Source organism: Miscanthus floridulus, chromosome 18 (genome assembly GCF_019320115.1).
Source record: "Miscanthus floridulus cultivar M001 chromosome 18, ASM1932011v1, whole genome shotgun sequence".
NCBI classification, from domain to species: domain Eukaryota; kingdom Viridiplantae; phylum Streptophyta; class Magnoliopsida; order Poales; family Poaceae; genus Miscanthus; species Miscanthus floridulus.
In genome coordinates, this window is record NC_089597.1 from 64,591,080 (window position 1) to 64,602,234 (window position 11,155).

Sequence of the window (11,155 nt, forward strand, 5' to 3'; positions counted from 1 at the left end):
CTTTGAGCAATATGCATTGGAGATAGATAGATAACATCAAGTTTTAGTTCCTTGGATATATAGGCCATCAACCTGCAAGGACAAGCCATCGTGGCATATATAAGTAGTCTTGACCGATTCAAAGGCAGGTGATATGTGAAACTCGCAATTCATCACTTACATAGAGGACAAGGTGACTTGGGCGATGTCAAGGTCTTGTTCTCGCAGTAGTCTGTACATGTTGTGGAAGTCCACGGGGAGTTCTACATCGTTGCTGGGCAAGTGGAAGTACTCTGCCACAACCTTGACTAGAAAACCATGCAGGCCAGCTTTTGCCGCTTCCATGTACCAGAGATGAAACCTCCTTGTCTCCCACCTTTCCTCGTCGACGAGTTGGGCCTTGGTTATCATGAACTTCCCATGCTCGTAATGGCCGGGGCAGTCATCCGATTCAGGAAATAGATGGAAAGGTGATCTCGGCCTAGGATAGAAATGTTAGTACCATATTATGGCAAAGAAAAGTTATTAGCAAATTATGCTCACCGCTACCATACCTTTCGATCTCAAGTGAGTATGTGAGCTACCCTTGGTGGCCTTTAGTCTTCGCCGGTGGTGGAGGACAGTGGCTTGTGCTCGCAATGGCAGCAGGCGGTGTCTTTGCCCCTAGTTCCTCCATTCCTCCCGGTCCTTTGCTCGTGCCCTTAGACAGACTGTCGGGAGGTGGAGGTGGACTTGTTGTTGTTGGAGGAGAACGAGGGTGAGGGCTTGTGCCTCCCGGTCCTTTGCTCGTGCCCTTAGATGGACTGTCGGGAGGTAGAGGTGGACTTGTTGTTGGAGGAGGAGAACGAGGGTGAGGGCTTGTGCCTCGGGGTGAGTTCCTTCCCTTGTCATCCCCGCCATTGCCTTCGTCATCGCCATCGCTGTGATCTGGATCATCGGGGGGACAAGATCCGGCAACAGATGGTTGTGATGCTGGTGTCGCCGTCAGCGTAGAAGTCGGCATCGAGAGAATGATCTCTATGTCGTCCTTGTTCCACAGGACTTCGGAACCCAAGGCAGCTCCAAGGATCGTTACCCCTTCTGTAGTTGGATATTCCATTTCAAATTCTTTGTATTCGGTCGCATACCATGTAAGTATCACGGTAGCATAGTTGGCAGGGATCTGGTCTTGGTTGAAATCTTTGATATCTTCTTTGGGGTGCATGTAACCCTCACCCACGGTCAACTTTTTTGCCCTGCCGAACGGGATCGTGAGGTGGACGCGCATGGGTTCCTGGATGTCGTCAACGGGGTGCCTTGGGCGATCCTCGATCATCGGCAGTGGCTGCCCTTGTGTCTGCCCTTGTGGAACTTGAGGCACGGCCACGCCAGCCTGGTGAAGCATCTGTGACCTCATCGACACCATATCTGGGTCATTGCTTGTGAAGGCTTCTTTTATGGACCGGCTGATCATTTCGGCCACACCTTGATCATAGCCCTTCTAAAAGATGCCCTCCTTGTACCTCTACCTAGACCGGTATGTGGCAGCGTCGGATTGCCATGACTCCACTGAGTTCTAGCTCATCTTCGACGACATGCCACGGACGCGGCCACGGTGCTTGGGGGTTCCTAGCACCAGGGTCAGCAAGTCCTAGCCCCTACAAACCTCGAAGCTGTCCTTGGATTTAGTGGCCTCGATGATAGCCCTCTCTACCTCCTCGAACTTGGGCTCATTGAACTTGCTCGCGCCCTCCTTGAGCTTCTTCGGCTTGTGGGCATAGATGAAGTCCTTAGCCCTCAAGTCTACACCGTCGTACGGATCGGGAAGCCCGGCGGTAGCTCTAGCCCTTTCTTCCTCCCGCCACTGGGGCCTCTTACCAGCAAACCCAGTCATGCCCAAGTGGTGGGGGTGCAGGTTCTTCTTCGTGAGTGCACTGAACTTGGCGCTCTTTGCCTTTGCTTCTTCTGTTGTTCTTTGTTTGCAGAACTCTTCCCAGTGATGTTCCTTCACCATAGTGTATTTGACACAGGGTGACTTGCCTAGCTTCAGGTAGTACCTGGTCAGCATGGACTTGAAGTTTCTAAAGGCTCTTCCTGCCACGTGCATTGTAACACCTCTGGTGTTTTGACCTAATACTAAAATTTGACATGTCATCATGTGCATTGCAAAGCATTCATATAGTATAAAGTTTTGAATGCATTCACTAAATAAGGTTTATTTCATAATACTGTTATTTCATGTGATGTGTTTCAAAAACCCTAAATACAGATCATGACCACAAAGGTTAAATTTCATGTGATCATGTGAGGTCATATGTCCTTTGACTCAAATAATCCTAAATGGGCCATGTTACTGGTCAAAAATCAAAATCTAAGTGAAAGGAAGACAAATCAAATTTGAATTCATATTCAAATTATAAAAGTCCTTTTTGCCCCTTTTTACTAATTCAAAATCCATGAGGAATTTGGGGTTGAGGCAAAAAGCAAAATTGGAGATTATTTTATGAAGATCAACTTTGGTATTCAAAGTTTTTCAAGTTTACATATAAAATTTGGAGTAATTTTGAAATGATTCAAATCTTTAAATGTACCCCAAATTTGAATTTCAAAATAGAGGCAGAATTTGAAAATGTTTCTTAAACCAAAGTTGTAGTACTTGAAAAATTGAACAACTTTCATTTTTGGAGATTTTCAACTTCTTTAGAAAATTTCTGAGTAATTTGAAAAATGAAAGCAGTGGCAGTTCTGTAATTATTTCAAAAATCATCTCCACCTCACTGCTTGCCGCCGGCGCCACGCTGGGGGGTCACCGCCGATCAAATTTCGCCGCTTTCCCTGCGCGCAGGCACGTCACCATCGCCGTGGCGCCTCCGTCGTGCGCTGTCGCAGCCGGGCGAGCTCATCCCGGCTATAAATAGCCTCATAGCCACCGTCGTTCCTCCCGTTTCCCTTTCTGCTCTGCACCGCCGCCGTCGTGCTCCACCGCTCGCCGTAGCCTCCGTCGAGCTGCATCCGCTGTGCCCAGCTACGCCTACGTGATCGCCTTGGCCTTGCGCCTCTTTGCGGCTTGCCTACGCCACTTGGGTTGGCCGGAGTCGCCCGGCGCAACTGTTTCTTCCCCGAGCCCGGCCGGAGCTCCGCCACCGTCAAGCTCGCCGTGGCCAGGACGTTCCAGAGTGTCTCCGACTCCACCTGAGCACATCAACGTGTTCGTGGTGAGTCCCTGATCGTGTTTCACCCTTCGCTTTAGACTCTACTGGTTTGTTGCCGGTGATACGCCATGTGCCAGCCGCGTTTATCGCCGCCGTGGCCACCATGGTCGTCGTAGAGTCATCTCCGGTATGCCTGCTGCTTGTCCGAGGGTCGGGATAGGTCCGCCGTGAGGTGGTGATCCTGTTGGTACCAGTCCCCTCGCTGGAGCCCCTGCCGACGGCGCGTTTTGCCGGTCGGAGTCGGCAGCGCCGCCTGCGCCCTGTCTCTGTGACGCTGACACACGGGGTCGACCTGTCAGAGAGAGAGAGAGAGAGAGAGAGAGAGAACAGTGAGCTTTTGCTAATTTCTGATTTTTGAATAGTGCAGCAATTTTGCAATTTTATAGGAATTTATTTATACATCCAAAAATTCTGAAAAATTTTGGGTAGCTTCTATACATGATCTAGTATGTGTTAAAATTTTGAAACATGAAATTTGAATAAATTTTTAATGTTCAAATATTCAGTCCATTAATTAATAAATGCAATTTCTATGATTTTTGTAAGTCACTATATAACTCCAAAAATTATGAAATTTGTTTTGGTACACTAATTTGTCATGAGGAATCTTACATAAAATTTTTAGGCCATTTGGAACAAGTTCATTTTTGGGCTTAATTCCAAATTAATAAAAAATAAATAAAGACAAACCCTAAGTGTTTGATTAGTGTTGGATCTTGTTTTGGTCATGTTTTGTGACTAGTAGGGTTCCAAGATCCATTAGGTCAAGTCACATGTGTGGTTCTTAATGATAGGGTTACAGGTTGGTTTTGTTGGCTTGCAACTGTACCATGAAATAAAATCATTTGTGGGTGTTTTTACATTTCATGTACCGTGAAAGCATCATGTTTACATTATCATCATGTTAAAGCATATGTTATCATTTCGTGTAGAACCCTGAGAACAAAACGATTCTAGTTGAGCAAGTTCTGGAAGAATCCCCGGTTGTCACGGGATTTGATAATTGTGGTACTGATCCAGAACCTGGAGATCGTCAACGAAGGCAAGCCCCGGTTTATGCATTAAACCATTACCTTGTTAATTTGAAAAGTTTATCACTTATGTTACTTACTGCATTAAGTTGATTACTTCAAATGTTACCTACTTGATGCATTACCTACCTTGTTACTTGTTTACCTATCCTTGAAGATGTTTTCATTTACAAAGGCGTAGAATGCTTAGTATGCTTTATGGTAGGCTTTCAAAGTAAAAGTTTCGATATAATCTAAGATGGCATACTGGCCAAAGAAAGAAAGAATGTAGAATGAACTAGAGACTAGTCGGATAACTTATCTTGAATGTTGGGTAATGTTGCTCGGCTATGTCGCTTAAAGGCCACTCATTGTGGATCTTCTGAACGAGACACTTTGTAGTACTGGTCACATACTTCGGTAAGCCTACTTCGGCTAATCCGATACTAAGACGAATGCCCGCGCACTAGGAGTGGAGAGATGGCGGGAGTAGCATGTACCCTCGTGGCTGGAATGTGGCCGGATTTGAGGTGTGCTGTGCTCTCGGGTGGCGTGGAGACGACTTAGTATAGGAAGATCCGATAGCGAGGTTGATATATGCAAGATTAAGTTCTACATATGTCGTGTGATAAGGAATCCCCAGCTGGGACTTGAATCAATTCGAATTGTCCGGTGCTCCGCGGATATGGAGACTCGATTCATTACAGAAGCAATGCAGGACTGGTGAATTACTAAAATATGAGAAAAAGAATGGAATGAGAAGGAATGAATTATGGGAAATGTACATTTAGTTTGAGATAAAGAACTAAAAGGACTTAGGGGTAAAATTTGAGAATAGGATAAATATAGTAAGCTTTTGGCAAAGGACTTGAATTTTGCTACATCCTTACCTTGTCCCAAACCCCTGCATATCTAAAGTCTTACACCCCGTTACGTCGGGTTAGTCTTGTTGAGTACCTTTGTACTCAGGGTTTGTTAACCCTTGTTGCAGGTGAGTCGCATGCGCAGGCTTGTTTTGGTCCCTGCTGCATGTCTGTGTTTGAAGTCAATGACGATGAGGAGTGATGAATGGCCTTTGGACAAGGCACTAGTTTGTATGATAAATAAAGTTAATGTAATATTATCTCGCTACTATGGTTGTATGACACTTTTGGTATTGTAAGTTTGAAAACAACTGGTTTGTAACTATGTTATCTTAAGACTTCCGCTATCTTTTACTCTGGTATATATTTGAATAAACTGTTGTAATTTGCAATGACTGTGATTGGGATCCTGTTTGAAAAGAGAAACGTGGATGATTCGGATTTCCCGAGGACACCCGACAGACCTGTTGAGTTGTTGGGAACTCATGTACGCTATCCGAGGTCTGTTAAGACAACGATAGGTGCATGTGGGCCCGATTCCTTAGGAGGTTCTGCCACAGCTGGTATCAGAGCAGTTCCCATCTAAGATCATTGTAGGTTACTTTGGAAAACCTTCAAAATGATTTGGATCAAGGAAAGTAAACATGATATTTTGAAAGTTTAAATTTTTTTTCTTCTTACCTTTGATCTAGACTCAATCCTGACTTATTTGAAAAGTTTGTGGCGGATAATATGATTAGGTTTGTCCTATGTATTATGAAAATCTAGTACTTATGATTATATTAATCTTTTGTACGTAGATTCGTAAGATCGATTCATGCATCATGCTTGAGCACATTGCATAATAATTCCCCTTAATAGTGGTTGGGTAAGTAATGTCAATCCCATTCTTGCTAACCTCCGTTATCCTCAAGCTATTCTTATAGTCCTACTCTAGATTCTACAGGCTATGGCAAAGACCAAGAAAACCGCACGCAAGTCCACCGGACCTCATGGAGTCCCGCGTCACCAATTGGCACCAAGAAATCACGAGCTTGGTGAAGGAAGTTCCAAGAACCTAGGAGAGGAAGGATCTTCAAGCAACCCCGCCAACGTTGAGAACCTTAACAAGGAGCTCAACACTCTTCGTCGAGCTCATGCCAAAGATCAAGAGGAGTTGGCGGAAATGCAAAGAGGTATCACCATGACCATGGAGCTGCGGAATGAAGCCTGGACACGAGAAGATGCGGCCAATGAACGCGTCAATGAGTTGGAGTTCTACGTAGAAGACCTAGAGATGGACAATGCCATTCTTCATGAGAATGTCCATATGCTGTATGCTCAACTTCATCCTCCTCATGGGGATGGTGAAGTTACCGATGAAGAAATGATTGTAGCTCCAGGAGAAGTCGAGAATGAAGAAGAGGAGGAGGACCCTGAGGAGTTAGTGTACTTCTCAGATGAAGATGAGGTTTCGTCCGATACGAGCACGGATGCCGAAGACTGAAAGCTTGGAGTAGTAGTAGTTCCTTTACTGCTTTCCTAGAAAACCAGGGTTGTCTTGTGGGATACAAGACATGTAATATAAATAAGAACCCTTTGTAGTATGCAACCTTTTAAAAGCTTTCAATAAAGAATAATGTAAGTAAATGTGTTTCTCTAACAGATGCCTCGTCCTATCACCCGAACTGGTGCTAGTGGCTCGCATGATGATGATGAGTGCCCAAATCCTCCACCAATGCCCTCGACTATGGCAGATGCCATAGCTGCACTCGTCAACGCAACGGCAGAGAATGCCAGGCTATTAAGGGAGTTGGCATAGAACCAGCAGGCACCATACCCTAATCGTGGCCGTCGTAATAATGGAAACGATGAGTCAACCTTATGTGGATTTTACTGACTACACGTCCGCCTGTGTTCTCTAAGGTAGACAAACCTTTAGAAGCTGACTGATTGGCTTAGGACAATAGAGCAAAAGTTCGAGCTGATCCACTGTACTGAGGTTCAAAAGCCAAGGTTTGCGGCACAGCAACTCCAAGGAGCTGCTAGGTGCCTGGTGGGCAAATTTGGTAGCAGTACAGCCCTGCTGGTCACCAAATCAACTGGAGGGAGTTCAAGGATGCCTTCAGGGCACATTATATTCCAGACGGTGTGATGACCATGAAGTTGGAAGAGTTCTTGGCTCTTAAGCAAGGGGAGCACCCGGTGATGCAGTATGTTGGGCGTTTCAACCACCTGTCGCAGTATGCTATTGAGTATGTCAATACTGACAGGAAGAAAAAGAATCATTTTCTTAGAGGCTTGAACACTAAACTTCAGACAATGATGGCAGCCTGTGGTAATGCAACTTACCATGAAACAATCAACATTGCTATCGCTTCGGAAGAAAATTACCGCCGACACAAGGAGGCGAAGAAGAAGAAAATATTTGCTTCTGGATCATCAAGTGGCAAGCGTCAGAAGATAGTATACCATCCTCAGAATCATGGCCGTACGCCATTCCGCCCACAACAAGGCCAAAGCAGGCAGCAAATCTTCATTCGCCCTGCAACTAATACGCCTTATACTCATCAAGCACCGCAGCAGCAGAACAATACAAATAATGCAAACCGCAATGCTACTCCCCAGAATCACAATTTTCCATGCTATAATTGTGGTAAACCCGGGCATTTTTCCCAAGAATGTCCGTATCCTAGGAAGAACAATCCTGATGCAACCAAAGCCCCTGTTAATCAAGCTCAAAATCAGTACAAGGGCAATGCTCAGAACCATCAAAAGGGTCCGGCTGAGAAGAAAACTGGGAGGGTATTCTATACGCAAGTGGAATCTATTCCAGATGGAGAACCAGTTATGATGGGTATGTTTCCCATTGCTAAGCATCCTGCAATTACCTTATTTGATTCTGGTGCATCCCATACATTCATCAATCGTACATTTGTTGTGAAGCATGGGATAGCTATTGGGGAAACAAAAGAACCCTATCATATACAGTCGCCTGGGGGACGAATCTGTACAAGGGAGGTAGTTCAGCATGTACCTATTGATTTGGGAGGATATGAGTTCCCTACCAATATGCTGATATTAAAGGATCAAGATATAGATGTGATCCTTGGTATGAACTGGTTAACTCAACACGGGGCTATCATAGATGTCCTGCGTAGAACAATAAGGGTAAATGCACCTGACAGCAAAACCCAACTTCTCATCCAACTTCCTTTTCCTAAGAGTACAGTGGAGACAGTCTGTGCAACTATTGTTGAAGGAGCCGCGGAAATTTCAGTGGTATGTGAGTTTACGGATGTCTTTCCCGATGACCTACCTGGTCTGCCACCAGACCGAGACGTAGAGTTCAGAATTGATCTGAAACCAGGGACAGCACCAGTGTCCAGAAGAGCATATAGGATGCCACCAAAAGAATTAGCAGAATTAAAAATGCAACTACAAGAGTTGTTAGACAAGGGTTTCATTCAACCCAGTTCATCACCTTGGGGATGTCCTGCTATTTTCGTGAAGAAGAAGGACCAAACCTTAAGGTTATGTGTTGATTATAGGCCATTAAATGAAGTCACTATCAAGAACAAATACCCATTACCCCGAATTGATTTGCTTTTTGATCAACTTGCGGGAGCTAAAGTATTCTCAAAGATAGACCTTAAGATCAGGCTACCACCAGATTAAGATCAGACGTGAAGATGTGCCAAAGACAGCGTTTACTACCCGATATGGTACTATATGAGTATCTAGTCATTGTCTTTTGGGCTGACCAATGCCCCGGCTCATTTCATGTACCTGATGAACTCAGTTTTCATGCCTGAGTTGGATAAGTTTGTCGTGGTGTTTATTGATGACATTCTTATGTACTTCTAAGAGCAAAGAGGAACTATGCAGGAACATCTCCTGTATTGTTCTACAAAGATTAAGAGATCACCAACTATATGCCAAAGTTCAGCAAATGTGCATTTTGGTTAGAGGAAGTACAATTTCTGGGTCATGTGCTATCTAGCTGAAGGTATAGCTGTTGATCCGAGCAAGGTAGAAGAAGTCCTTAATTGGAAAGCACCTACAACTGTTCATCAAGTTCGTAGCTTCCTAGGGGTTGGCAGGGTATTACCAGTCGGTTTATCCCTGACTTCTCTAGAATGGCGAAGCCAATTACTGGACTGTTGAAAAATCAAACTAAGTTTGTATGGTCAACCGAATGTGAAGAGGCCTTTCAGACGTTGAAGAAGTTACTGACAACTGCACCAGTATTAGCACAACCTAATATTGAGAGGCCATTTGATATCTATTGTGATGCATCTGGAATTGGTATTGGCTGCGTTCTTATGCAAGAAGGCAGAGTCATAGCATATGCTTCCAGACAACTCAAGAAGCACGAAGAACATTATCCCACCCATGATCTTGAATTAGCTGTTGTTGTCCATTCACTCAAGATTTGGCGACATTATTTATTGGGCAATATATGTCATATTTATACGGACCACAAGAGTCTGAAATACATCTTCACTCAGTCAGAGCTGAATATGAGGCAAAGGAGATGGTTAGAACTTATCAAAGATTATGACTTAGAAGTGCATTATCATCCGGGCAAGGCTAATGTGGTTGCCGATGCCCTGAGTCGCAAGAGTCATTGTCATTGCCTAATTGTAGAACCTATGCAGCGAACATTGTGTCAAGAGATGGAGCATCTGGATTTACAAATCATAGAACAAGGTTCCCTATCCAATATTGTAGTTGAGTCCACTATCAAAGATCAGATCATTGCTGCTCAACAGAAAAGTAAGGGCATAGCCCATATTAAGGATAAAGTTAAATCTGGAAAACCAACATGTTTCAAGATTGATAAATCAGATGTCGTATGGTTCAAGGATAGGTTGGTAGTACCCAAAAATCCGGAGCTGCGAAAGCATATTCTTGATGAAGCTCATTCTACAAGATACTCCATTCATCCGGGTAGCAATAAAATGTATCATGATCTGAGAAAGAGATATTGTTGGACCAAAATGAAAATAGAAATAGCTCAATATGTAGCCAAGTGTGACTATTTGTCAGAGAGTCAAAGTGGTTCATATGAAGACTGCAGGTCCATTACATTCATTGCCAGTTCCATCTTGGAAGTGGGAAGATATCTGTATGGACTTCATAGTAGGGTTGCCTAGGACATCTGCAGGCTACAATTCAATATGGGTTATTGTTGATCGTCTAACCAAGATAGCTCATTTCTTACTAGTCAGAGATAAATATCGAGCGGAGCAGTATGTAAAGCTTTATCTTGATAGAATCTTCAGTCTGCATGGGGCACCCAAGACCATTGTCTCTGATAGAGGATCATTATTCATATCCAAGTTTTGGAAAAGTCTACATGAGTCTTTAGGAACTAAACTTATCCGTAGTTCTGCTTATCATCCGCAAACAGACTGGACTAGACTGAAAGGGTAAATCAAATTCTTGAAGATATGTTAAGAGCATGTGTTCTTTCCTTTGGTGCTTAAATGGGATGAATGCCTTCCCTTAGCTGAATTCTCAGTATAACAATAGCCATCAAGAGAGTCATTAAAATGGCACCCGTTCGAAGCACTGTATGGCCGTAGGTGCCAAACACCTTTAAATTGGTCAGAAGCTGGAGAACGTTGGTTCTTTGGACAGGACTGTGGTCAAGGAAGCTGAAGAGAAGTTAAACTCATACAAGCCAATATGAAGGTAGCTCAATCCCGACAGAAAAGCTATGCTGACAAGAGGAGACGACCGCTAGGAATTCAAAGTGGGAGATTTTGTCTACCTCAAGGTATCACCAATGAAAGGAGTTCATCGTTTTGGGATTCGGGGAAAGTTGGCACCCCGTTATGTAGGTCCTTTTTAGATCCAACAACGATGTGGACCAGTCGCCTATCGCGTCAAGTTACCAGATCAAATGTCAGCGGTACATGATATCTTTCATGTGTCTCAGTTAAAGAAGTGTCTTCAAGTACCTGACCAAGAAATCAACTTTGGTGATGTAGAACTAGAACCTGATTTGACTTATGCCGAGTACCCCATTAGAGTCTTAGATCAGAAAGATCGAGTCACTCATAGACGTACCATCAAGTTCTACAAAGTACAATGGAATCAACACACGGAAGATGAAGCTACTTGG